General features: G+C 34.3%; 2 long non-coding RNA genes and 1 pseudogene across 2 annotated transcripts; all 3 read left to right on the top strand.

Moving 5' to 3' along the window:
- The first annotated feature begins 853 nt into the window (after positions 1–853).
- LOC128158217 (uncharacterized) lies at positions 854–2521 on the top strand. Its single transcript, XR_008239935.1, has 3 exons — positions 854–939; positions 1971–2040; positions 2157–2521. It is a non-coding gene; the product is annotated as an uncharacterized LOC128158217 (long non-coding RNA).
- Positions 2522–13636: 11115 nt separating this feature from the next.
- On the top strand, positions 13637–15407 carry LOC128158286 (uncharacterized). Its single transcript, XR_008239950.1, has 3 exons — positions 13637–13732; positions 14986–15055; positions 15172–15407. It is a non-coding gene; the product is annotated as an uncharacterized LOC128158286 (long non-coding RNA).
- A 79-nt stretch (positions 15408–15486) lies between these two features.
- On the top strand, positions 15487–19604 carry LOC128161007 (uncharacterized protein K02A2.6-like; annotated as a pseudogene).
- The last annotated feature ends 8379 nt before the right edge of the window (positions 19605–27983 follow it).

The following is a 27983-nucleotide window of genomic DNA, read 5'->3' as shown; positions in this document are numbered from 1 at the left end:
AACATGTAATTAGATATCAATATTATACATTCATTCGCATTACATTTTAATCTCTACAATGTGTTACCTGCAGTCAAAACCGGTTTTTCCCTATTTTTTATTTTTAAAAATACCAAAAATACCCCAAAAATTGCATGAATTAAATAAGTCATATCTCCTTCTTTGAACAACAAAATCATGTGTCAAAAATGATCTTTAAACGATAAATAAAATAACATTTTGCTGCAGAATTCCACCTTAAGCATATTAATCGTTGGTAACATAGTGGTTGACTTAGTAAACAATTGTTAAAAAGTTTTCCTTCCACCGCTGACTTTCAAACTATATTGTTGTATATCATAATTCACTTGTTTCATCATTTGATAAAAAAAAAACCCATAAGATTCCCAGCTGACGGAGCATGAAACCTTTGCATTTTTAAAAGAGTCTTTATAACAAACACAAAATATCTGAGTGTAGAAAGTATTTATTAAAATCATTTAGGATCATTCAAACTAACGTTGCCTATAAATACTAGTAAGGTAATTATTTCATTCCAAGCTGATTAAACCCTTCGGAATTTCTTATATCCAATATCTATTTTTTTTATAACTGCTTACATTAGAACTGAACTTAAGTCAAAATATGTGCATCCAAAAATTCGAAGGTTTTTTGAGAATGAAATTGAGACACATGCCTTTTTTTCTTTGCATTACAAGCTGTGTTTAAGCATGCTTCGTTTTTTTTTTGTTCCTGTCTTAAATTACGACGCAGGCCGTGTATAACACAAACATGCATTTTTTTTCGTAATCACGATGTGGCATTACATATAATGCGTAGGATAATGTTATTATATAAATAGAGGATGTTTTCATTCATACAAACATCGCAAACCACTTGCTCCTTCTTGTTGCTAGAGTATCATCAGTTACTTTTGAAATGGCCAACTTTAAAGTCATGGTAAGACTAAAATCTTCATAAATGTAATATTTTAAAAGAGATGAATCTATGTATGACATTGTTTATATCATTAAGTCAACGTGATTTATATAATTAATTGTTCTGATAAAACAACTATACAGTTGTTATCCCATACACGTTTTACTAGGCGTTAAGGACTTTAATAAGGGTTAGATTCATATGTTCGTATTGTTTTCAAGAAATGATAACATATCAAGTTACATTGAAATATCGTCTTAAGATAGGTTTTCAGGGACCCAGGGATATTTATTTGTATATTTTATAATTGGTTGTTCTTTTTATGGAGAGCATGTATTTTTAACTGCAAAATTACTTTCAACAATAAGGGCCATCCGCACTGTCTAGTAAATTTTCGCGTATAAATCCAAATGTTCATATTCTCATATATACAGAATTCAAGCACTGTAGACTGGCAAATAATCTCGATGGTTTTAATATCTCTATATTCGCAATTCATCATTTTCCTGCACAGTTAAACCCATCGAGAATACTACCATTAGATTCGAAAAATGTTTTAAAGCTTATATTCAGATCAATTAATTTTCTAGCAGCGTGAAATTAAAATCATCGCGATTGGTACCTATTTAGAAATCGTGTAATTTTAACACTGTGGAATTAAAATGACTTACCCTATATATATTCGACTTAAAAATAACAGTTAAAAGTTGTTAAACTTTGGGAGAAAATCAAATTTAAAAATGGATTGCTGTTCATATATACAAATAAACATCCTCCTTTATTCGAACTTGGGACCTTCGGGTCAGTAGACAGAGCTATATCAAATGCGCTACAGAGTTAGAAACCTAACTGTAGTGACCAAACACAAGTTTCACAATCGGTTGAAATTGATATGACGTGCCGTGCGGTGATAAATAGGCCATTGGATGTCAAGGAACCTTGAACTTATTTTTTGGAATGTATATTGTTTTGGTTTACAAATTTAAACATAACACATATAGTTAATAAGATATTCACATCTCATCATCTCATCTACATTTGTTTTTTCATAGCTCTCTTGTCTTTTACTGTTCGGATTGATTACATCTGGAGTTTCTGTTGACTGGAATGATCCCCGAACAGGTTTGAATTTGTTTCATTTCATTTTACATATTGTACATAAAAATGCAAATATACAGATGAAAGTGGAAATTTTGCATTATGACAAACTATGATTAACAATATGAATACATCTTTAGGCATATGCTTCTGGGCTAGAGATGCAAGGATTTCGTTGAAAGATGATCCGAGACTTTACAAATATTGTGCCATGGTCATTGCTTCCCAGAATGAAGATAGAAAAAAATATTGAAAGTTGTCTGAGAAAGTCAAAATAAAATTATCAGAGTAGTCTTCACGTTTCCGTTATTTTAATAAATGGAATGTGTTTGTCAAAAAGGCCATGCAACAAAGACTCTAAATCATACACATAATATGGCTGACAAACGAAACAGCAGCAACTGTTATTTATGAATAAACGATTAATAATCAATATTATTTTGAAATTCTATCAAAGACTATCATCAAACAACTTTGCATAAGATTAAATATATTAAAAGATGAAAAATTATTAATTGGTGTTTTAGCCAGGCGAATGCTGTTTAATTAAAGATTACTTATACATAATTATATGATCTAAAGTGTTTTTTTATAATAAAGACAACAAAAAGCGTTCAAATGAGAAAAACAACATTAGGTTTCATATTAGTCATATTATGTCAAAGGCTTGTACATGTACGCCATTGATTAGTTGCGACTGAGTAAATATTAAGTATGCTGAACAAACAGTTTCTCCCATGTCTCTTTTGTCAGATTTCAATAAATGTGAATTTATAGATGTAAGTTTCACTAGGCATTGGAAATTTGTTAAGACTATGAATATTTAAATTCTTATATGCTCACAATGGCATTAAAGAACATATGTGCATTAAGTTTGATATCTATCTTTTTATTATAAAAGTTCAAAATTTTAATAAGATTTCGAATGATTTTACAAGATTAAGTTTCCTCTGCAAAGCAGAACCTTTTTATTGACATTCGAAATCTGGTTGTCATGAATTTTCTGTATTATTTTTTTTTTTACTTTTTTTTAACGTAACTAGCATTTTAACCGTGCGTTAGTACAACATCCTTAGTAACAGGTGACCCAGATAAGAATGAAGCGAGTGGAGGCGGCCATTTTTGAATTTGGTGTTTGGAAGCTTATGCGTCTTTTACGAAAGCCGAGAAGGATCATTCGAGATTCGAGATTCAAAATACGAGATTCGAAACACGAGATTCAAGATTTGAAATTCGAGATTCAATATCTAAATTAACCAATCAAATAAAGGATCTGAAAATATGTATCCTAGCGACATCAAACTATTCTAAATAAAGGTCATTCGTACATGCTCTTATGTTCACTTCTCCCTAGCTAACTAAATAATTATTTGTATTTATTTTTACACAGAATATTTAAGTAGACTAGTAATAATGCAGTGTGCTTCGCAGATCTAAGTGATTTTGTTTGCCCTGGTGCATTTCCACCTGATGCGTTTGAACCCTGGGGTATTTCACCACCAATAATAGTTTAAACCCCGAGTTTATTCACCCCTTTTGTGTAAAAATGCGGTTATGGTAGAGAACTTAATAAGCGGAGCTAATTTGTTCTGTAGGGGGGGGGCCATTTTGGCCAATTCTAAATAATTTTACTATGTAAATTTAATAAGCTCCAATTTTCCCGAGGAGGGGGTCCAGACCCCCTGACCCTTCCTTTCTAAATATAAATAATCAGTCCGGTTTCACCAATAAATATAAGCATTACTTATCGATTTTAAGTATGTATACAGGCATACACTAGTACTATGATTATAAAATAATCATTGAGATATTATCACATCATACGGAATTATTAATTAATACAATTTTTTTTTCCTTTTCTTCAGTAAACAACTTATTATGAGTCTTACTTTTGGCATTGTTTTCAATATAGAAGGATACATACTCTCTTAAATTAAAGGTAGAGATGATAGGGTGCCAATTTGTTCACATTGCCGATTTATTGTGCAGAGAACAGTAAAGCTTTTTTAAAAATTTGATTGTGCATGAATTTTTCAAAATGAATTGTTGTATTTTGTTATAATTCATTCATTGATATATCAACAAGAAAGAATAGAAATTATAGGCAGGCATATGTATCACAGCCAAGTTAAGTTTCCCTGTAATTTCCTACCCCCCCCCCCCCCTTTGCACCAAAATTGACAATAATTACATATAAATCTTACAAATGTTTACTTTGTATGTAAGTAACTCTCTAAAGATGTAAATAAGCACTGCAAAGATGTGTGTACTTAATATACTACTTCATTACACTTAGCCAGATAAAATGTAATCAGGGTGAAGCTACAAGGGGCGAGTGGTCATTTACCAGTTTGTTGCCATACACACAGAACACCAAATAAAGGAACTGTGAGTGGTGTGGGGAATGCATAAAAGATTGCGGCAAATTATCTCAAATAATCAGTGCAAAAAACAACAAATAGGCTGTTATTTGTTAACTATCCTGCAAAAACATTGATAAAAAATGTTATTGTCACATAACATAGCCGATTAAGTTAATGTGTACATATGGAACGCCGGGACTGTCTTATATGGGGATTTAACATTATGCGCAGTGTTCTCCTAATTATATTTGGTAGTATATTCATTATATGAGGTCTTTTTTACATTTTTTCGTGTGCATTTTCCATTATATATAGTACTTCTTTCATTATATGATGTAGTTAATTGTAAGCCTTCCGTTTTACGGATCCAATTGAGGGTCAGCTCAAACTTAGTGATGACAAGTCCAGTATTTCTTTCTCAAGCGGTTTTATTAAGCGTGATCGTATAGTTAAGATTACAACAATCTAAAGCAGCCCAAATCAGGAGTCTCATAATCTCTATAAGCGGAATCTATCTATCTCAATAAGCGGAATATATCTTAATCTCTTCAACATCATTTTACATGGGTATATATAACATTTTACTTATGATGGACAGTTCTGACTAGTTCGGCCCATTTACGACGATCATGAGTGAACATTTATTGTTCAAAATTAAGATTAATAGTTTATTTCTAAATAAAGTAACAAAACCGTCAAAACTGCCAATCAAAGAGTCTGGATGCAGGATGTGAGTCTCCGAGTCCTGGGTCTCGGAGTCCCCCACCTAGTATGAGGCATCACTTACTCACAATACGTTCATTCATACACGGCATAAAAGGTTACAAAGGTTAATATATAGAATACACAATACATGACTCAATATAGAGTACTAGAGCTATCGTTGCAGACACAGAATCGCCAAATATGTCACATGTTGTTAAACTCTCAATTTGGATATTATTATGCCCGTATTATGCACCTGGTTTCATAACATCATTTAGGAATACTACGCATTGCTACAAGAGTCACAGAGTTCATTCTGTCAATTATCATTAACACCATTTAGTGCGCAGCATCTAGGTACACATAAATATCATAGTGACCATTATGTATTGTTATACTTTCATGTTAAATACTGAAATCTGATTGGTTAAGACGCAGTTAATAATATTTACTATTACCCTCAGCGTTAGCAACGCACTTGGCAACGGGTAACATTAAAAAATGTTACATGCGCGAAAGTTATGCGCGTACGGTTCGCTGTAGAATTCACGTTATTCCTATATAAAAGCAGTAAAATTTTCTTAAATATTTTAAAAAAGAAATTCAGTATAACAAAATAAATAGTGCCTGTTTGGGAGGATAACAGTTGAAATTGACACCCCTCGAAAACCATTATCAACCTCCGCTTCGCGTCGGTTGACAATGGTTTTCTCGGGGTGTCAATTTCAACTGTTACCCTCCCAAACAGGCACTATTTATATAATACTAGCATGGCTATCTGTTTACATATTTCACTATATTATGTAAATCTATCATTATATGAGGTGCTTCCAACATTATATGAGGTGCTTCTAACATTATATGCGGTCGTTCTAACATTATATGCGGTGAACACAACATTATATTATGCACTTCTCACATTACATACAGTATATTCATTATTATATGTAGTATTTCTGTTATTATGATGATGATGAACATTAAATATTATGTCCGGTCCTGTCAGCATTCCGTGCGGTAGATTTTGCATTTCGTTGTGATGTAGACACAGTATTATTATGATGATGATCTTTCGGAAGCTTATTTTCGGAATCTCTCTGGAATATAAACGCAGAGTTTTTAGTATGACGAATCATTTGATAAAGTCGGTTTAGGTACGACTCGGTTTGGGTACGACTTCACTGTCATCTATCATTGGAGATCATTGCGGGAGGGGGGGGGGTCTGAACCTTCCATGATGCTATATTCCTAATGCTTAGGTCTAACTTTGCAAAAAAAAACAAAACATAGTGACCATTATGTATTGTTATACTTTCATGTTAAATACTGAAATCTGATTGGTTAAGACGCAGTTAATAATATTTACTATTACCCTCAGCGTTAGCAACGCACTTGGCAACGGGTAACATTAAAAAATGTTACATGCGCGAAAGTTATGCGCGTACGGTTCGCTGTAGAATTCACGTTATTCCTATATAAAAGCAGTAAAATTTTCTTAAATATTTTAAAAAAGACATTCAGTATAACAAAATAAATAGTGCCTGTTTGGGAGGATAACAGTTGAAATTGACACCCCTCGAAAACCATTATCAACCTCCGCTTCGCGTCGGTTGACAATGGTTTTCTCGGGGTGTCAATTTCAACTGTTACCCTCCCAAACAGGCACTATTTATATAATACTAGCATGGCTATCTGTTTACATATTTCACTATATTATGTAAATCTATCATTATATGAGGTGCTTCCAACATTATATGAGGTGCTTCTAACATTATATGCGGTCGTTCTAACATTATATGCGGTGAACACAACATTATATTATGCACTTCTCACATTACATACAGTATATTCATTATTATATGTAGTATTTCTGTTATTATGATGATGATGAACATTAAATATTATGTCCGGTCCTGTCAGCATTCCGTGCGGTAGATTATGCATTTCGTTGTGATGTAGACACAGTATTATTATGATGATGATCTTTCGGAAGCTTATTTTCGGAATCTCTCTGGAATATAAACGCAGAGTTTTTAGTATGACGAATCATTTGATAAAGTCGGTTTAGGTACGACTCGGTTTGGGTACGACTTCACTGTCATCTATCATTGGAGATCATTGCGGGAGGGGGGGGGGGGGGTCTGAACCTTCCATGATGCTATATTCCTAATGGTTAGGTCTAACTTTGCAAAAAAAAACAAACTGGGGCTAGCCCCCCCCCCCCACCCCACCCCCGGTTCCGACGCCTATGCAATTGAAGTAACAACAGTTCCACTTATTTATTGAAACGACAGCAGGATACAATATGCCGGGGGAGAGGGGGCATGCTGTTGATATGTGCAATGCTGTTTTTGTTCAACAATATGTTTGTTGTATGTATACTGTGGTTTCATCAATATTCGTTGAATACTAATTTTCGTGGATTTCGTTGTTAAGTTGATCCACGAAATTAAATGTTCATTGAAGTTCAATTTCAACTAACATTTTGTATTGAGAGGATCATTGGCCACGAAATTACGTATCCTTGAAACTATGGTTTTCAGAAAATCAACGAAAATTGATACCCACGAAAATTAATGAAACCACAGTATTTGGTACATGTTGATATTGTATACATCTTTGTTTAATATGGGGGAGGTCATTTGCTCACCTTTAATAACTTACATTCAATGTCTGGTAATTGATATTATGACTGTTTGAAGACCTCCCCTTATTGCCTAAATTTACTTATTAGCAAAAATAAATGGCAGTATATACACACAACCATGTTTTATGTTTTTCTATCAATCCTAGCCAGATAACAATATTACATAAACAATGTTATTTTCAGTTCATTGTGTTTCTCGAATAAATATGATATCAAAATTACTATCATTTATCCAGGTATAGAACTGTAGACGTTTTCCTGCAGTATAAAACCCTCTGCAGTTAACAAATAAGCTTGTTCATTACGCTAGATGAAGCATGTTGATAAAGCTAACTATATCTTTAGTTTTTCTCATTTTTCTCATCGATGTTCAGGAGTTGCTGCTGGATCCTGACTTGGGGTCAGACATGGGTTCCGTGCGCTGCAATAGACCCGTATAGTTATCAATCCTGGACACGATTACATGTAATTACATGTAATTAGATATCAATATTATACATTTACTCGCATTACATTTTAACCTCTACATTGTGTTACCTACAGTCAAAACCGGGTTTCCACTATTTTTTTTATTTTAAAAAATACCAAAAAATACCCCAAAAATTGCATGAATTAAATAAGTCATAATTCTTTCTTTGAACAACGAAATCATGTGTCAAAAATGATCTTTAAACGATAAATAAAATAACATTTTGCTGTAGCATTCCACCTTAAGCATATCAATTGTTGGTAACATAGTGGCTGACTTAGTAAACAATTGTTAAAAAGTTTTCCTTTCACCGCTGACTTTCAAACTATATTGTTGTATATCATAATTCACTTGTTTCATCATTTGATAAAAAAAACCCATAAGATTCCCAGCTGACGGAGCATGAAACCTTTGCTTTTTTAAAAGAGTCTTTATGTAATATTGTTGATCTGGCTAGGATTGATTGAAAAACATAAAACATGGTTGTGTGTATATACTGCCATTTATTTTTGCTAATAAGAAAAATTAGGCAATAAGGGGAGGTCTTCAAACAGTCATAATATCAATTACCAGACATTGAATGTAAGTTATAAAAGGTGAGCAAATGACCTCCCCCATATTAAACAAAGATGTATACAATATCAACATGTACCAAATATACATACAACAAACATATTGTTGAACAAAAACAGCATTGTACATATCAACAACAACATACATGTGTAATACAGTGCAAAAAAAATCCCCAACTATAAAGGTGATGAAGGGGAAGGAGGGTGGGTTGATTGCGGTATTTACAAACTTGTTGACAGCTGACAGTTAAAATGACGTAGTCAAAACATCGCGCGACTAAACGCCGCACTCTGATTGGTTAATGTAGACAATTAAAGAAGATCAGCTAAATACTCAAAAATACTCAAATATTAGAATTACAATTATATCATGACTAGACTTTTATTTTTGGTACTGGCATAAAAATAACATATCACAATTTACATAAATGCTATTATTTACAATAATGCTGTATTATGTAATATTGTTGATCTGGCTAGGATTGATTGAAAAACATAAAACATGGTTGTGTGTATATACTGCCATTTATTTTTGCTAATAAGAAAAATTAGGCAATAAGGGGAGGTCTTCAAACAGTCATAATATCAATTACCAGACATTGAATGTAAGTTATAAAAGGTGAGCAAATGACCTCCCCCATATTAAACAAAGATGTATACAATATCAACATGTACCAAATATACATACAACAAACATATTGTTGAACAAAAACAGCCACCAAAAGCAAACAGCAGGTTTGCACAAAAAGACCCCACACAAGGTGGACTAGCAAGATCATGGTAGTCAACAATATGAAAGATGGCAGTACATACAACACATATGGCAATGACTAACCTCTGCCTTATATGGAAATTTAAATATTAACCTATCATGAAGGCACAGATTATCTATACATGTATAACCAAACCAGTTAAAAATTTGCATACCACTATGGACATCTTATTTTTAACCTTGCAAGCATTAACACATCAGTTGACTTCTGCCCTGTGTTAATATGACAGTATAATATACATGTTAAAAGTTTTTATACTATCAAACATGTTTTAAAATACAGATAGACATGTAATCAAACATTTTCAGATGAACCAGTAGGCACATGTTACTAAAATGACAAAATCAAACAACAGAAACAATGGTTAAAAAACTATACAGCAGGCATAAACACATCAGTTTACTTCTGACCTGTGTTATGTTATGTGTAACCACATCATGCACATAGTATAGATAAATGTTATACATGAATCACACTTTGACTAATGTCCAATGTAAGACAAATGATAGGGAATTGTGATGAGAATTGAATTTTGACATACAACTAATCTATACATTGAATTAACAACACAAACAATGCATATCAGATACAATTATTTAACACAGCAGTTAACTTCTGAACTGTGAAAACCTTCCAGAAAAATATACATACATAGCATTTGCTATATGTATTTAAAATGTAAAGCTTGACAAACGTATGTATCTACGAATAGCATCAGATTTCCATCTTCCCATTTTTTGAATGCAGTTTTCAGAATAACCCAAATGTGCTGCATGAGTGGCTGCCCCTATCCTAAAGCTGTGACCTTTGTATAAAGCAGGGTTCAAACCAACAAAATCAATAATATTAGTAAGATTTTTCACTACAAATGCATAAGTTACTGGTTCACCTCCCATAAATTGAAACAATGGACCTGACTTGTGGCCAAATGTATGCAAGTAATTATATAATGAACGGGGCACATTTCCTTATTATTTGATGCTTTAAGATGGATTTGAAAAATGTCATGTGTTTTATTTGTTTTGAAATTTTTTAACACAATTTCAACAGCCACAGGTGTTGTTTGAAGCATTTCAAAAGTAGCATCATTTCTTTGAATTACTTTACACTGATCAGTTTTGGATTTTACCACAATCTCACCTAAACGCAAGAAAGCATTGAAAGCTAACAAAAAAATGGATTTCAGAAGAATCCTAGTGTACAAATTTTTAACAGAAAGATCCATTGATTTTAACATGTTTGACAAAATGGGACCTGTAATCGGTAACCTGGAATCTTTACTAGGTGCAGAATGATGGCATCCCTGTATGATTTTCCTAACTAAAAATGTTTCAGATGGATCTTGAAGGCTAAGAATTTTGTGTACATAGCTTATGGCTGAAACATGAGAAGATATACTATTTGGGGAATAGCCAAGAGAAAACAGACAGGCAATAAAATTGCATAATATTGCAGGTGAAAGAGGAATGGAAGTTATATTTGGAAAGTGTTGAATAAAGAGATTCCATGTTCTTTTGTAGGCATTTTTTGTGTTGTCACATAATGCCGCACCTAAAAGCTGCTGAGCTTGCAAAGTTAAAGTTCCAACAGGGGTTCTGGAATGAGTGTTGGGTTGGGTTCCAATTGAGGCATGTATTGAAAGGCTGCCTGAAACTGGAAACGAGACAATTTGTCAGCTGCAATATTGTATTTGCCAGGTATATGTTTTGCTCGAAAATGAATATTCCATTTTAGGGTTGCTAACACTAGGCGGCGTACTAATTTCATAAGAGTTACTTCTTTGGAAGTCTGTTTATTGATAACCTGTACAACAGCTAAATTGTCAGACATGAAGAGAACCTTTTTGTTTTTCATCTCCTCACCCCAAATCTCAATGGCCAAGACAATTGGAAAGAGCTCTTTAATAGCAATTTGATAATTTTCCATATTTTCTCGCCAATGTGAAACAAACCAGTTTGAACCAAAAATAGCTGCAAAGCCTAAAGAACCTGAGGCATCTGTATAGAGTGTGATATGATCTGATGAAAACCATTTTTGAGACAAAAACACAGATTTACCATTAAACGAGGCCAAAAATGAAACCCATGTTTCAATATCTGATTTTGTTTCATCTGTAAGGTCTATCAAATCATCATGGTTTTGCACCCCACAGGTCAAATCTATTAAACGACGAAGGAAAGCACGACCCGGAACAACAACCGAACAAGCAAAATTAAGAAGACCAATTAAAGACTGAAGATCACGTAGATTGGTTTGTTCCCTACTCTGCATGTTCAAAAGATGTGCTCTAATCTTTTCAACTTTTCCAAGAGGAAGACGTGCTTCCATTTTTGTGGAGTCAATTTCAATGCCATAGATAATAATTGATTTTGTAGGCGTTTGAGTTTTAGACATTTTGATAGGTACCCCAATAGTTTTGCAAAGATACAGAAAATGTGTTAAATCATTTTTGCAGTTTGGTAAATCAGCTGGCCCAATAAAGAAAAAGTCATCTAATATGTGTGACATATCACCAGCTTTGTATTTTGTCTGCATTACCCACTGTAATGCAACACTCAAACGTTCAAAGACCTGACATGAACTACTCGCGCCCATTGGTAAGCATTTATCAAAATAGAATTCATTGTCCCATGAAAATCCTAACAAATGATAGTCAGCAGGGTTCACTGGAATGATTCTAAATGCATCCTCTATGTCTGTTTTGGCCATAAGGCAGTTTTTTCCATACTTTTGAACTAGTTGTATGATCAAGTCAATTGTATCATATTGAACTGTAGAGTATTCTTTTGGTATATAACTGTTGACTGAATTTTCTTTTGGGTAAGAAAGATCATGAATAACTCTAAATTTTCCTGGTTCCGACTTAGGAACTACGCCTAGAGGAGATGAGACAAATTGAGAATAAGGTGGAGTTGCATAGGGTCCAGCAATTCTTTTCAAAGATAAACCTTTGCTTATGTGATCCTGAATAACATTACTATGTTTCAAAGCAGAACTATGATTTTTTGGAAAGGGGGCATTGGGCGTAGAAACACAACCTATGGAGAAACCATTCTTAAACCCATTCACTAAGTAAGATCTTAGATCTTGATCATACCCATCTAATTCTTTATTTAGTTTGTCCCAATTTACTGGAGTTGTAATTTCTAGCCTCCCGTGTTCGCTGGGTAGAGGATGAACATTTGTGCTTTGGGTGGTTACCATTGCACAATTGACAGGAATGGGAGTATGGGCATGGGAAGAGTTTACATTTTCCACCCTGATTGTAGGCAAAGCAGAAGCGGACTTTGCCCGGTTGTTTACCACGAAAGGGCTGTCCAAAATTTTGTTTGTTGGACATGGCAATACATTTACCTCTTAATTCTTCAATAGGTTTTTGCCAATCTACAGCCAAAGACTCCCTAAGCTTTCTGAAAGATTCGTCATACGTTCTTGCAAGTATTTACAAACTTGTTGACAGCTGACAGTTAAAATGACGTAGTCAAAACATCGCGCGACTAAACGCCGCACTCTGATTGGTTAATGTAGACAATTAAAGAAGATCAGCTAAATACTCAAAAATACTCAAATATTAGAATTACAATTATATCATGACTAGACTTTTATTTTTGGTACTGGCATAAAAATAACATATCACAATTTACATAAATGCTATTATTTACAATAATGCTGTATTATAACAAACACAAAATATCTGAGTGTAGAAAGTATTTATTAAAATCATTTAGGATCATTCAAACTAACGTTGCCTATAAATACTAGTAAGGTAATTATTTCATTCCAAGCTGATTAAACCCTTCGGAATTTCTTATATCCAATATCTATTTTTTTTATAACTGCTTACATTAAAACTGAACTTAAGTCAAAATATGTGCATCCAAAAATTCGAAGGTTTTTTGAGAATGAAATTGAGACACATGCCTTTTTTTCTGTGCATTACAAGCTGTGTTTAAGCATGCTTAGTTTTTTTTATTGTTCCTGTCTTAAATTACGACGCAGGCCGTGTATGACACAAACATGCATTTTTCTTTTTGTAATCACGATGTGGCATTAGATATAATGCGTAGGATGTTATTATTATATAAATAGAGGGCGTTTTCATTCATACAAACATCGCAAACCACTTGCTCCTTCTTGTTGCTAGAGTATCATCAGTTACTTTTGAAATGGCCAACTTCAACGTCATGGTAAGACTACAATTTTCATAATGTTGTATTTTAAAAGAGATGAATCTATGTATGACATTGTTTGTATTATTAACTCAACTTGGTATATATTATTAATTGTTCTGATAAGACAAGTACATAGTAGGTATCCCCTACATGTTAGTTACAATTTTAGTTTACAATTAAATTTGAAAAGGTTAAGTAGAGGTAAATGGTGCAAAATTGAACTCAAAGAATGCTTTTTTAAATATGCCTTTTTAATTAATCACGAAATTGTTAGAGAGCTTATGTTTAACATGGGCGCAATGTCCCGCAAATTTTGTTTCTTTAACGGCGCGATAGAAGTTTAAACGAATTCATTCGAAAAAAACATTAACTTTCAATCGTTTTTTAGGCGTTAAGGACTTTAATAAGGGTTAGATTCATATGTTCGTATTGTTTTCAATAAATGATAACATATCAAGTTACATTGAAATATCGTCTTAAGATAGGTTTTCAGGGACCCAGGGATATTTATTTGTATATTTTATAATTGGTTGTTCTTTTTATGGAGAGCATGTATTTTTAACTGCAAAATTACTTTCAACAATAAGGGCCATCCGCACTGTCTAGTAAATTTTCGCGTATAAATCCAAATGTTCATATTCTCATATATACTGAATTCAAGCACTGTAGACTGGCAAATAATCTCGATGGTTTTAATATCTCTATATTCGCAATTCATCATTTTCCTGCACAGTTAAACCCATCGAGAATACTACCATTAGATTCGAAAAATGTTTTAAAGCTTATATTCAGATCAATTAATTTTCTAGCAGCGTGAAATTAAAATCATCGCGATTGGTACCTATTTAGAAATCGTGTAATTTTAACACTGTGGAATTAAAACGACTTACCCTATATATTCGACTTAAAAATAACAGTTAAAAGTTGTTCAACTTTGGGAGAAATCCAATTTTAAAATGAATTGCTGTTCATATATACAAATAAACATCCTCCTTTATTCGAACTTGGGACCTTCGGGTCAGTAGACAGAGCTATATCAAATGCGCTACAGAGTTAGAAACCTAACTGTAGTGACCAAAAACAAGTTTCACAATCGGTTGAAATTGAAGTGACGTGCCGTGCGGTGATAAATAGGCCATTGGATGTCAAGGAACCTTGAACTTATTTTTTGGAATGTATATTGTTTTGGTTTACAAATTTAAACATAACACATATAGTTAATAAGATATTCACATCTCATCATCTCATCTACATTTGTTTTTTCATAGCTCTCTTGTCTTTTACTGTTCGGATTGATTACATCTGGAGTTTCTGTTGACTGGAATGATCCCCGAACAGGTTTGAATTTGTTTCATTTCATTTTACATATTGTACACAAAAATGCAAATATACAGATGAAAGTGGAAATTTTGCATTATGACAAACTATGATTAACAATATGAATACATCTTTAGGCATATGCTTCTGGGCTAGAGATGCAAGGATTTCGTTGAAAGATGATCCGAGACTTTACAAATATTGTGCCATGGTCATTGCTTCCCAGAATGAAGATAGAAAAAAATATTGAAAGTTGTCTGAGAAAGTCAAAATAAAATTATCAGAGTAGTCTTCACGTTTCCGTTATTTTAATAAATGAAATGTGTTTGTCAAAAAGGCCATGCAAGAAAGACTCTAAATCATACACATAATATGGCTGACAAACGAAACAGCAGCAACTGTTATTTATGAATAAACGATTAATAATCAATATTATTTTGAAATTTGTAGTATTCCGGAATTGTCTTTGTCTTATCATGTTGGTTTTGTCTGTTATGTGTCATTGTATGTTTTCCGCCCTAATAAACTACATGTGTTTTGTGTGACTGATTTCTGACTAACTTTTTGGACAGAACAGTGGCGACGAGGATTAAAGTGTCAAGATGACAGCAGTTTTCGGGAAAATAGATTCTTTCGAGGAGGGCAAAGAGACATGGGAACATTACTGTGAGCGTCTGGGACATTATTTCATAGCAAATGGAATCGGTGACACCGAAGAGGCGGATAAAAAAAAAGAGGCGGTCTATTTTGCTCAGTGTGTGTGGCAGTAAAATATATAAGCTGATGAGTGACCTATTAGCACCAAATAAACCAGGTACGAAAACTTTTGATGAACTTGTAAAATTAGTGCAAGATCATTATGCACCCAAACCCTCGGAAATAGTCCAACGATTCAAATTCCATAATCGTTTTCGCAGACCAGGAGAGTCTGTGGCCTCGTTTGTGGCCGAATTACGTCATTTAACGGAACATTGCAATTTTGGTGCGGCTATTGAAGTGATGATTAGGGACCGTCTCGTTTGCGGGATCATGGACGATAAGATACAGAGACGCCTGCTAGCGGAGAAGGATTTGACTTTAAAGAAAGCATATGAAACTGCAATATCAATGGAAACTGCAGCGAAGGGAGTACTTGATCTACAGAGTGGAACTCCACATGCTGAAACGGTAAACAAAGTGAGTGATGGTGAAAAACCACAAAAAGACAAAAGTAGCATAAAGTGTTATTATTGTCACTTGTTTGGACACTTTGCCGCAGAGTGTAGGAAAAAGAAGGCCGACCAAGTCGCTAATCGGGGAAAAGGAAGAGGAAACTCGAGAGGCAATTTTTGGAGTAACAAACCAAGGGATCAGTTCAGAAGAGAAAATGTGCACAATGTATGTGATACACCTGATGAAGAAGAAGACCCCACTGAGTATACCTTGTATCATATGATGGAGCCGGGCAAGCATCCACCATATCGTGTGTTTTTAGCATTGAATGGAGTAGATCAGTCTATGGAGTTGGATACGGGAGCAAGTAAGACCGTGATTAGTGAAGAAGTATACAAGACTTTATGTAAATCTGACTCTCGGTTGAACTTAGAACCTTCATGCACAAAATTGCGTACTTACACTGGGGAACTTATTCCCATCCTAGGAACAGTACAGTTGATTGTGAATTACAAAGATAGACAGTATGATCTGAAAGCAGAAGTGGTAAAAGGGAAGACACCGTGTTTACTTGGCCGTGATTGGCTTGATGTCATTAAACTGTGCTGGGATGAAGTATTTCAGATTAAAACAGAAGTACAGTCTGATGTGGAACAGATTCTGAAAAAATATGAAGTTATGTTCAAGAAAGAATTGGGGACAGTCCAAGGAGTGAAAGCAAAAATATATGTTGACTCTCAGGAAAAACCGAGATACTTTAAAAGTCGTTCACCACCTTTTGCCTTGAAAGAGAAAATTGAACATGAGTTGGACAGATTAGTTCGTGAAGGAACTGTTACACCTGTAGAGTTTTCAGAGTGGGCAACGCCTATCGTACCAATAGTAAAGAGCGACAAGACCGTACGTATTTGCGGTGATTATAAAGTCACAGTGAATAGAGTTTCGAAGCTGGACAACTATCCTATTCCAAAAACGGAGGATCTATTTGCAATATTAGGGGGTGGCGAACATTTTTCCAAACTCGACCTGAGTCAAGCCTATCAGCAGTTAGAGTTAGATGAGGAATCCAAGAAATACACCACTATCAACACACATAAGGGGCTTTTTCAGTATAATCGTCTACCTTTCTGCTCCTGGCATATTTCAGAGAACTATTGAAAACTTGCTCCAGGGCATATCCAGTGTTATTGTTCGATTAGATGATATACTTGTGACTGGAAAAACCCGTGGTGAACATTTACAAAATCTTGCGGAAGTGTTAAAGAAGTTGGAAGCAGCGGGAGTTCGACTGAAAAGAGAGAAGTGTGTTTTCTTGGCAGATGAAGTTACATACCTTGGACATCGCATAAATAAGCATGGAAGACAGCCAACTGAAGACAAGGTGCAAGCGATCAAGAACTTACCTGAACCAAATAACGTTAAAGAATTACAGGCTTTTCTTGGAATGCTTAACTACTATGGTTGCTACTTACCAAATCTGTCAACTGTATTAGCACCATTACATGAACTCTTAGGAAAAGATGTTGCATGGTCTTGGGGTCCTAAACAGTCAAACGCAATGCAGGAGTCAAAAAACCTTTTGAGATTTTCATCTATACTAGTTCAATTTGATTCAGCCAAGAAGCTTGTCATGTCCTGTGATGCCTCGCCAACTGGGTTGGGTGTTGTGTTGTCACACATGACAGAAGAAGGAGAGAAGCCAATAGCTTATGTGTCACGAACCCTGGCACCAGCAGAAAAGAACTACTCTCAGTTGGAAAAGGAGGGACTTGCAATTATATTCGGAGTGAAAAAACTTCATCAGTACCTGTATGGTCATCATTTTGTTATCTATACTGACCACAAACCATTATTGGGCCTGTTTAAACCTGACCGAGCCATTCCAACCATGGCTGCCGCTCGAATTCAGAGATGGGCTCTGATCCTGGCCGGATACGAGTATGAAATATTGTACAAGGAGGGTAAGAAGAATGGTAATGCAGATTGTTTGAGTCGTCTTCCACTCAAGGAGAGTGTGGATGTACCTGTACCGGGGGAGACTATTTTACTCATTGAACACTTAAACAGTACACCAGTACATGCTGAAGAAATTGAAGAATGGACACAGTTGGACCCCCTCCTGCGTCAAGTAACCTTTTGTATAAAGAATGGATGGAAAGAAAAAAATAAGGATGAGGAACTTCGTCCTTATTTTAGCAGGCGAAACGAACTAAGTGCTCATGAAGGGTGTATTCTATGGGGAAGTCGTGTGGTGATCCCAGAACCAGGAAGAGAAAAATTATTGGATTTGTTGCATGAAGGACATCCTGGAATAGTCAGGATGAAAAACCTGGCAAGGAGCTACTTGTGGTGGCCAGGAATTGATGAAGCTATTGAGACCAAAGTACGAGGATGTGAAGATTGCCAGGCACAAAGCGCCATGCCGGCAGTGGCGCCCTTGCATCCCTGGGAATGGCCAGATCGCCCCTGGTCTAGAGTACATGCAGATTATGCAGGACCTTTTATGGGATCCATGTTTTTGATCCTAATTGACACTTATAGCAAGTGGATTGAGGTCTATAAGTCATCTACTTCTACATCTGAAGTGGCCATCGAAAAATTCAGACAGGCATTTGCAACACATGGAATCCCTGATGTACTTGTTACGGACAATGGGACCTGTTTTACAAGTCATGAATTTTCCTGTTTTACATCGGAGAATGGTGTTCTACATGTACATGTGAAGACCTCACCATACCACCCCGCATCCAATGGGTTGGCTGAGCGGGCTGTTCGAATTTTTAAGGAAGGGATGAAGAAGATGGATAAAGGCCCTGGATCATTGATGACCAAGTTGCAAAGGTTTTTGTTAAACTACCGAACAACTCCACATACTACGACTGGTGTAACTCCAGCAGAACTCCTCATGAATAGGAAATTACGAACAAAGCTAGACTTCGTCAAACCTGAAATTCGAGAACGAGTATAAAATCGACAGAAGAAATTCAAGCACTACCATTATGCACATGCAAAAGGACGAACCTTTATGGAAGGAGATGCCGTTATTGTGAAAAGTTTTCCAAGTGGACAGTGGAAATGTGGGGAAATAACACAAAAGACAGGACCAGTATCATACAGAGTCGCACTACCAGACGGAGGAATCGCACGCAGACATGTCGATCATATCAAGCAGCGACATTTTAAACCATCTATGGAACTGGACAATCCTGATGGAAGCGACTATACTCATACCCCAGTAACCATAGAAGAGAGTCCTACATCCGAAGCATCCGACTGCGAGTCCGTGACAGATACGACTTTACCATTATCCACTACATGTACTTCAACATCGTCCAGAGCTCCAAGCGTAACCAGTCCACGCAGATCATCTCGTTCTGTTAAAAAACCAGCCTATCTGGACGACTACGTAACTCCATAAATAAACTGTTGAAATGGAAGGGACAGATTTGTGCCTTTATGTTGTGTGTACCCACCTTTTGAACTGTTAAAGTTAACGATATAATAACTATAATTTTGAAGATATTGCATATACTGATATATATGTAAGTAGTTTTAATATGTTTTATTTACAGTTGATGATCTAGTCAAAATCATTATGAAATTAACTTAAAGGGGGAGGAATGTAGTATTCCGGAATTGTCTTTGTCTTATCATGTTGGTTTTGTCTGTAATGTGTCATTGTATGTTTTCCGCCCTAATAAACTACATGTGTTTTGTGTGACTGATTTCTGACTAACTTTTTGGACAGAACAAAATTCTATCAAAGACTATCATCAAACAACTTTGCATAAGATTAAATATATTAAAAGATGAAAAATTATTAATTGGTGTTTTAGCCAGGCGAATGCTGTTTAATTAAAGATTACTTATACATAATTATATGATCTAAAGTGTTTTTTTTATAATAAAGACAACAAAAAGCGTTCAAATGAGAAAAACAACATTAGGTTTCATATTAGTCATATTATGTCAAAGGCTTGTACATGTACGCCAATGATTAGTTGCGACTGAGTACATATTAAGTATGCTGAACAAACAGTTTCTCCCATGTCTCTTTTGTCAGATTTCAATAAATGTGAATTTATAGATGTAAGTTTCACTAGGCATTGGAAATTTGTTAAGACTATGAATATTTAAATTCTTATATGCTCACAACGGCATTAAAGAACATATGTGCATTAAGTTTGATATCTATCTTTTTATTAAAAAAGTTCAAAAATTTTAATAAGATTTCGAATGATTTTACAAGATTAAGTTTCCTCTGCAAAGCAGAACCTTTTTATTGACATTCGAAATCTGGTTGTCATGAATTTTCTGTATTATTTTTTTTTTTACTTTTTTTTAACGTAACTAGCATTTTAACCGTGCGTTAGTACAACATCCTTAGTAACAGGTGACCCATGTCATGTTGTAAATTTTGAATTTACTGGGTGGGTGTAAATACAAAATTTACAACATTTGTAAATTTTGTATTTACACCCACCCAGTAAATTCAAAATTTACAACATGACACCCAGATAAGAATGAAGCGAGTGGAGGCGGCCATTTTTGAATTGGTGTTTGGAAGCTAATGCGACTTTTACGAAAGCCGAGAAGGATCATTCGAGATACGAGATTCAAAATACGAGATTCGAAACACGAGATTCAAGATTTGAAATTCGAGATTCAATATCTAAATTAACCAATCAAATAAAGGATCTGAAAATATGTATCCTAGCGACATCAAACTATTCTAAATAAAGATCATTCGTACATGCTCTTATGTTCACTTCTCCCTAGCTAACTAAATAATTATTAGGGTCTTCCGTCTTCAGCGGAAGACCCTTCTATTATTGTAATGTTTCTTTTTCACTTTTCTTATTAGGGTCTTCCGTTTCCAACGGAAGACCCTCTTGTTTTTCTTCGGTTTCTTTTTATTATTATTTTATTTTTTTAGGGTCTTCCGTTTTCAACGGAAGACCCTCTTGTTATTCTTCGGTTTCTTTTTATTATTATTATTATTATTCTTTTTCTTTTCTTCTGACTCCTTTTTTGCTTCATAACTCAAAAAGTGTTTAACCGATTTTGATGAAATTTTCAGAGATTTTTGTAAGTTGGCGTCCCTCAAAAATATTAAAGTTTTAAAGAGAACGTCACTCCCGTTTTGACGTGACGTCATTTTTAAAAATTTTAAAAAGTCATTTTGTCCCGGACTTTTCTCAAAAACGCTTTAAGATAGAGGCTTGAAATTTTGAATGGTTATGATTTGATCGATTTACCTCTGTAATAAGGCTGGAAATGAAAATCTATCACTTCCGGTCGAAACCGGAAGTAAAACAAAATTTTCGAAAAAATGAATTTTCTGATTTAATCAAAAATGTATATGTGTTTTGTAGAGCTTATTAAGCTGAATCTAACACTGAAAGCTGTTTTAAAATCGGACGATGCATTGCAGAGATATCGGGGTTTAAAAATTGATTTTTCCGGAAATTTTGATTCTGCGTCATTGGTTTAAAAAATAGCGTAATGTTCAAAGTAATATTAACTCGTACCAAAAATAATTGTTAAGTCGTACTTGGACACATTCGGATTTTTTTGTTAAGTCGTTCTTGAAATCAGAAAGGTTTTTGTTAAGTCGTACTTAAAATCATTCGGATTTTGTTAAGTCGTACCAGGAATAATTCGATTTTTCATCTTTTTATTTTAGTTACTCTTGTCATTGGTTTAAGAGCTCTGCTTCTTACAGGAACTTCCAGCTTTACTTCCGACATTAACGGAAGACCCACTCGTTGCTTTGCAACGAGCTTTGCTCTAGTTTTTTTTTCTGACTCCTTCTCGGCTTTATATCTCAAAAAGTTTTCATCAGATTTCAATGAAATTTTCAGAGCTTTTGTAAATATACCGTGCCTCAGAGGTATTAAAGTTTCAGCATTTACGTCACTTCCGTTCAAATTTGGCGGCCATTTTTAAATTTAAAGGAAGTGATTTTGTCCGGAAGAAATCTCCGTAAACCTTAAAGATATCGCTTTGAAATTTTTACTGATGATAGATGTATCAATTCTTTAATGTACTGGGGGGTTTAAAATTTTGTTCATCAATTTTGCTCAAAACCGGAAGCAGTTCCAATTTTTGGAAATTTTCATTTTTTTGAACAAAATAAGACAATAGTACAGTCTTATAGAACATGCCATGGTGAATTCAAATCTGAAATCCGTTTGAAAATCAAACGATACATTACAGAGAAAATCGGGGTTTTAAATTTGATTTTTCCGGAAATTTTGATTCCGCGTCCTTGGTTTAAAAAATAGCGTAATGTTCAAAGTAAAACTAATTCGTACCAAAAATAATTGTTGAGTCGTGCTTGAACACATTCGGATTTTTTTTGTCAAGTCGTTCTTGAAATCAGAAAGGTTTTTGTTAATTCGTACATAAAATCATTCGGATTTTGTTAAGTCGTACCAGGAATAATTCGATTTTTTCATCTTTTTATTTTATTTACTCTAGTTGTTGGTTGAAGAGCTCTGCTACTTACAGAAACTTCCGGCTTTACTTCCGACATTAACGGAAGACCCACTCGTTGCTTTGCAACGAGCTTTGCTCTAGTTATTATTATTATTCTTTTTTTGTCTTACAAATTTTGTGCAGGCGATTTCTCGGAGATGACTCGTTCGATTTCCTTCAAATTTTCAGGGCTGATGCCTAGTCATATGAATTTTATACCGCAGGAACACTTTAAAAAAATTCATTTCCGGTCGGAAGTTATCGTCGTTTTACGATTTTTAAAAGTCAATTTTGTCGGCGATGTTTCTCAAAAACGAGTAAAGATAGATAACTGAAATTTTCAGAGATGATAGATCTAGCAATATCCTCGTGTACCTCGGTCAAGAGAATGTTGGTCGTCACTTCCGCTCGTCACCGGAAGCAAAATTAAAAAATGAAAATTTTCAACTTTTTATTTTTATATATGTTTTCCAATAAGATGATAGTGACCCTTTTACTGATTCAGAATATGTAATTTGTTTTAAAATCGATCAAGGCGTTCTCGAGAAATTAAGCGTCAAAGTCCTGAAGCGAGAGTCCGAGTAACTCAGTCGATATAGTCGTGGACATGGCCCAGGCGACCCGGGTTCAAGCCTCGAGTGCCGCAATTTTTTTTTCACTATTTTTCTCTTAGATCTACGGTTTTATATTTGAATTGATAAGTTTGATGTATTCTATTCAAAAATCGGGCGGAAGACCCACTCGTTGCTCGCAACGAGATCGAATCTAGTTTGTATTTATTTTTACACAGAATATTTAAGTAGACTAGTAATAAATCAGTGTGCTTCGCAGATCTAAGTGATTTTGTTTGCCCTGGTACATTTCCACCTGATGCGTTTGAACCCTGGGGTATTTCACCACCAATAATAGTTTAAACCCCGAGTTTATTCACCCCCTTTGTGTAAAAAATGCGGTTATGGTAGAGAACTTAATAAGCGGAGCTAATTTGTTCTGTGGGGGGGGGGGGCATTTTGGCCAATTTTAAATAATTTTACTATGTAAATTTAATAAGCTCCAATTTTCCCGAGGAGGGGGTCCAGACCCCCTGACCCTTCCTTTCTAAATATAAATAATCAGTCCGGTTTCACCAATAAATATAAGCATTACTAATCGATTTTAAGTATGTATACAGGCATACACTAGTACTATGATTATAAAATAATCATTGAGATACTATCACATCATACGGAATTATTAATTAATACAATTTTTTTTCCTTTTCTTCAGTAAACAACTTATTATGAGTCTTACTTTTGGCATTGTTTTCAATATAGAATGATACATACTCTCTTAAATTAAAGGTAGAGATGATAGGGTGCCAATTTGTTCACATTGCCGATTTTTTGTGCAGAGAACAGTAAAGCTTTTTTAAAAATTTGATTGTGCATGAATTTTTCAAAATGAATTGTTGTATTTTGTTATAATTCATTCATTGATATATCAACAAGAAAGAATAGAAAGTATAGGCAGGCATATGTATCACAGCCAAGTTAAGTTTCCCTGTAATTTCCTACCCCCCCCCCCCCCCTTTGCACCAAAATTGACAATAATTACATATAAATCTTACAAATGTTTACTTTGTATGTAAGTAACTCTCTAAAGATGTAAATAAGCACTGCAAAGATGTGTGTACTTAATATACTACTTCATTACACTTAGCCAGATAAAATGTAATCAGGGTGAAGCTACAAGGGGCGAGTGGAGCATTTACCAGTTTGTTGCCATACACACAGAACACCAAATAAAGAAACTGTGAGTGGTGTGGGGAATGCATAAAAGATTGCGGCAAATTATCTCAAATAATCAGTGCAAAAACCAACAAATAGGCTGTTATTTGTTAACTATCCTGCAGAAACATTGATAAAAAATGTTATTGTCACATAACATAGCCGATTAAGTTAATGTGTACATATGGAACGCCGGGACTGTCTTATATGGGGATTTAACATTATGCGCAGTGTTCTCCTCATTATGTTTGGTAGTATATTCATTATATGAGGTCTTTTTTACATTTTTTCGTGTGCATTTTCCATTATATATAGTACTTCTTTCATTATATGATGTAGTTATTTCACTATATTATGTAAATCTATCATTATATGAGGTGCTTCCAACATTATATGAGGTGTTTCTAACATTATATGCGGTCGTTCTAACATTATATGCGGTGAACACAACATTATATTATGCACTTCTCACATTACATACAGTATATTCATTATTAAGGTCTTCCGTTTCCAACGGAAGACCTTACTATTATTCTGAAAAAATTTCAAATTTCTTATTATTTTTTTTTTTCTTCTAGACGCCAACTTTGATCCTTAATATCTCGCTCGTTTGTTCACCGATTGTTTTGAAATTTTCAGGACTGATAACATGTCGCGTGATGTTGTCGTTGCATATTTTAGTTGAGGAAAATCCCCGTCCGGTTTTGAGTTATTCCCCTTTTAGTAAAATTTACCGACTTCTTTTGTCCAGGGGGGTTTAGCTATAACGATGACTGGCAGAGTCTCAAAGATGGGCTGGTTTGGAAGCTAATACATTGAATTTGTGCGAGATATATTTTAATTATTATTTAAATGCAAATAAAAGGGGTGGTATAGATGTTGAAACAAAGGTAAGAAAAAAATTCAAAAAAATTCGCGTATTTTCCGTGTTAGTTTTTTACCTGATAAAAATTTGTTATAACATGTATTTTAAAAGATCTTGGTCTTACCAAGACCTTTCATTCGGTATACAGAAAAAGGGGCTGGCCCCTATAATTAGGGAGTTAGATGCGTCAAAAGTTTCTTGTCAATAACTTGTAAAGGAATAAAAATTTCTAATGCATTATTGAAGCAAAGTTGTAAAGAAATTAATTTTGAATCCTTCCGTGGTATTCAATTTAATGTTTTCGTAATTTATAGCCAGTATTTGCAGAAACAATTGTTGTCAGTTCGGTCCATTTTTGTGGGGGTGTGCACGTTTAGGAGGTTATGAAAGGGCTTTTTGTAATGCACTAACTAATACATGCAGCGCGCAAAAATAATTCTACATAAAGTTCCCAAATGTTTTTATTGATCTGTACATATTCATTTCATAATGATGAACCTCTTTGACCTTATTTTTGTTGTTTGTTTCATAACTGTGCCCCTTTCTATATTTAGATGCATTACGAGACTCAGGTAACCGATCGATAGAAGAGTCGCTAGCTGTATTCAGGCCGTCGCCTTGACGACAGTGCATATGCTTGTAGAGCTGGACGTACACATGTTTAACGCCCCACTGTGTTACTGTAACAGAGACATTTTGAATTGTTTCAGTACTGGGAGATGTGTTAATAAAATGGTTCGAATGCATGGTAATTAAACTCAACTTTTCTACAGTACGTATACACGGCCGTCATATAAAGCACAATGTGTATTACTGACATGACAAATGTACGCTGGCAATTTAAACGAACGCGGGATTGCTCCCGATAGAACATTTCTTTTAAAGCAAAACAAAATACTGATTTCCGATAGATATAATATTATCATCGTGGAGATGATTTTAAAAAGTGAACTTAATATTCGTATACGATAATATTTGAATCCAAACCCGCTATTTTTAAGTAACGGGTATTAGGGATATTAATTATGACTTGCCCCGCGTTTCACGTTTTTTACTTGCAATGCATCTACAAACGAAAATACCAAACAACCTTCGGCAGCAATTTATAAATTATTTATTACATACTAGTACACAATATTAAAGAGATAATTAACTAAGTTGTGCTTTATAATTGTACTCGCTATCTTCCGTGGAAATAATGGCATGGAAAAAATGTTGTTCAATGTTCATCAAAAACGATGTAGCCTTAGCAATCGAAAATAATTAACAAACTGTATATTGATAGATTGACACATTAACAAACATTCAGACCCGCAATGTATTTTTTGCAAATTCTATAAAATGTAGACTCAATAAGTGAATTTTTCCGTTTGGGGTATTTTGAATCACATGTGTACACTATGTGTACATGTACATATAGATTAATAGCCATATAGATAAACACTTTCAGTGTTGAATTTTTAAAAGATATTTTGTATTTGCAATGCAATGCAATGCAAGGGTTATTAAATTCGAACAATGTACATACGGTAGGGATCGAAATGATACTGGTTCTGCTTGTTCTACAAACAGCGGAAGCATTATTAGTTACCTTAGCTGCATATATGTAGCTCTTTGCTGGAAAAATTGAGTACCATCCGAAATTTTTCATACAAGGGCTATACAGACTTGCAGCTAACATTACCTTAGAATTTGCCGCTGTTCATAAATTCATTAAAAGACGCGCAGATTCAAGTGGTTATATGTCGTTTGATATGGGATTTATGATGTCTATTTATATTATTTTAATTAAGGACAGACGAGACGTTCCTCAATTTTATATAATTTTCCTTGATATTTCATTCCTTATTTATTAACATTTAAACCTGTTAATTCCAAAAAATTTAGAGTACATTACCAGGCTCGTTTTGGAGCTAAAATATTTCGAACTTTCCTTAAAATAGCACGCAAAATGCATTTGAATGCTTATAAGTAAAGTCATACTATATATTTTAATTTGAACACTTTATATTAAAACCAAAAAAATCATATTACATAAAGATTTAATTATGAAATAACAAAGTGGAAATCTTCACATTGTGGAGATAGGAAAAAATGGAAGATACATGAAGGTCGCGTCTGACCTTAATATTATACAAGCAATAGCTTTCCAAAAAGCTTGCCTGACTACCCAAATTTATTCAATGGAAGCATGCATGTATCAATTAGGCTATCTTATAAGAAATGAAATTTAATTTTCGCTGCGGATCATAAATTATTAAACTGAACGTGCAGAGTTTAGAAGCAATTTCAATCTTTTTCTTCGATCGAGTGCATGTACCTGTACATCACTGGAAATTAAATCATTTCATTATTTTTAAATCATCTTACGAATGTACATGTATCCAGAGGCGGATCCAGCAATTTGAAAAAGGGGGAGGGGTTCCATTTGATAAAAACCAATATGTGCAAAATTCATCATTTGTCAATAAACAAGGACTTTTTGAACGTTTTCCGTGCGTATACAACTGTATTTAATAAACATTTATCTCATCACTATTTAATTCACATCTATTTCAACAGCAGAGTGCACTGCATTATTAAGCGTTTTGCCGTTTAGGTTTAGATAAGGAAGATTTGCATAATATCTAACCTAAAAAAACTCAAGTCTCCAGCAATGAGAAAGTGCGTCTATGTTTGATAGAAA

Source organism: Crassostrea angulata, chromosome 8 (genome assembly GCF_025612915.1).
Source record: "Crassostrea angulata isolate pt1a10 chromosome 8, ASM2561291v2, whole genome shotgun sequence".
NCBI classification, from domain to species: Eukaryota; Metazoa; Mollusca; class Bivalvia; order Ostreida; family Ostreidae; genus Magallana; species Magallana angulata.
Note: the sequence above shows the minus strand (reverse complement) of the source record. Positions and strands in the feature narration are given on the sequence as shown.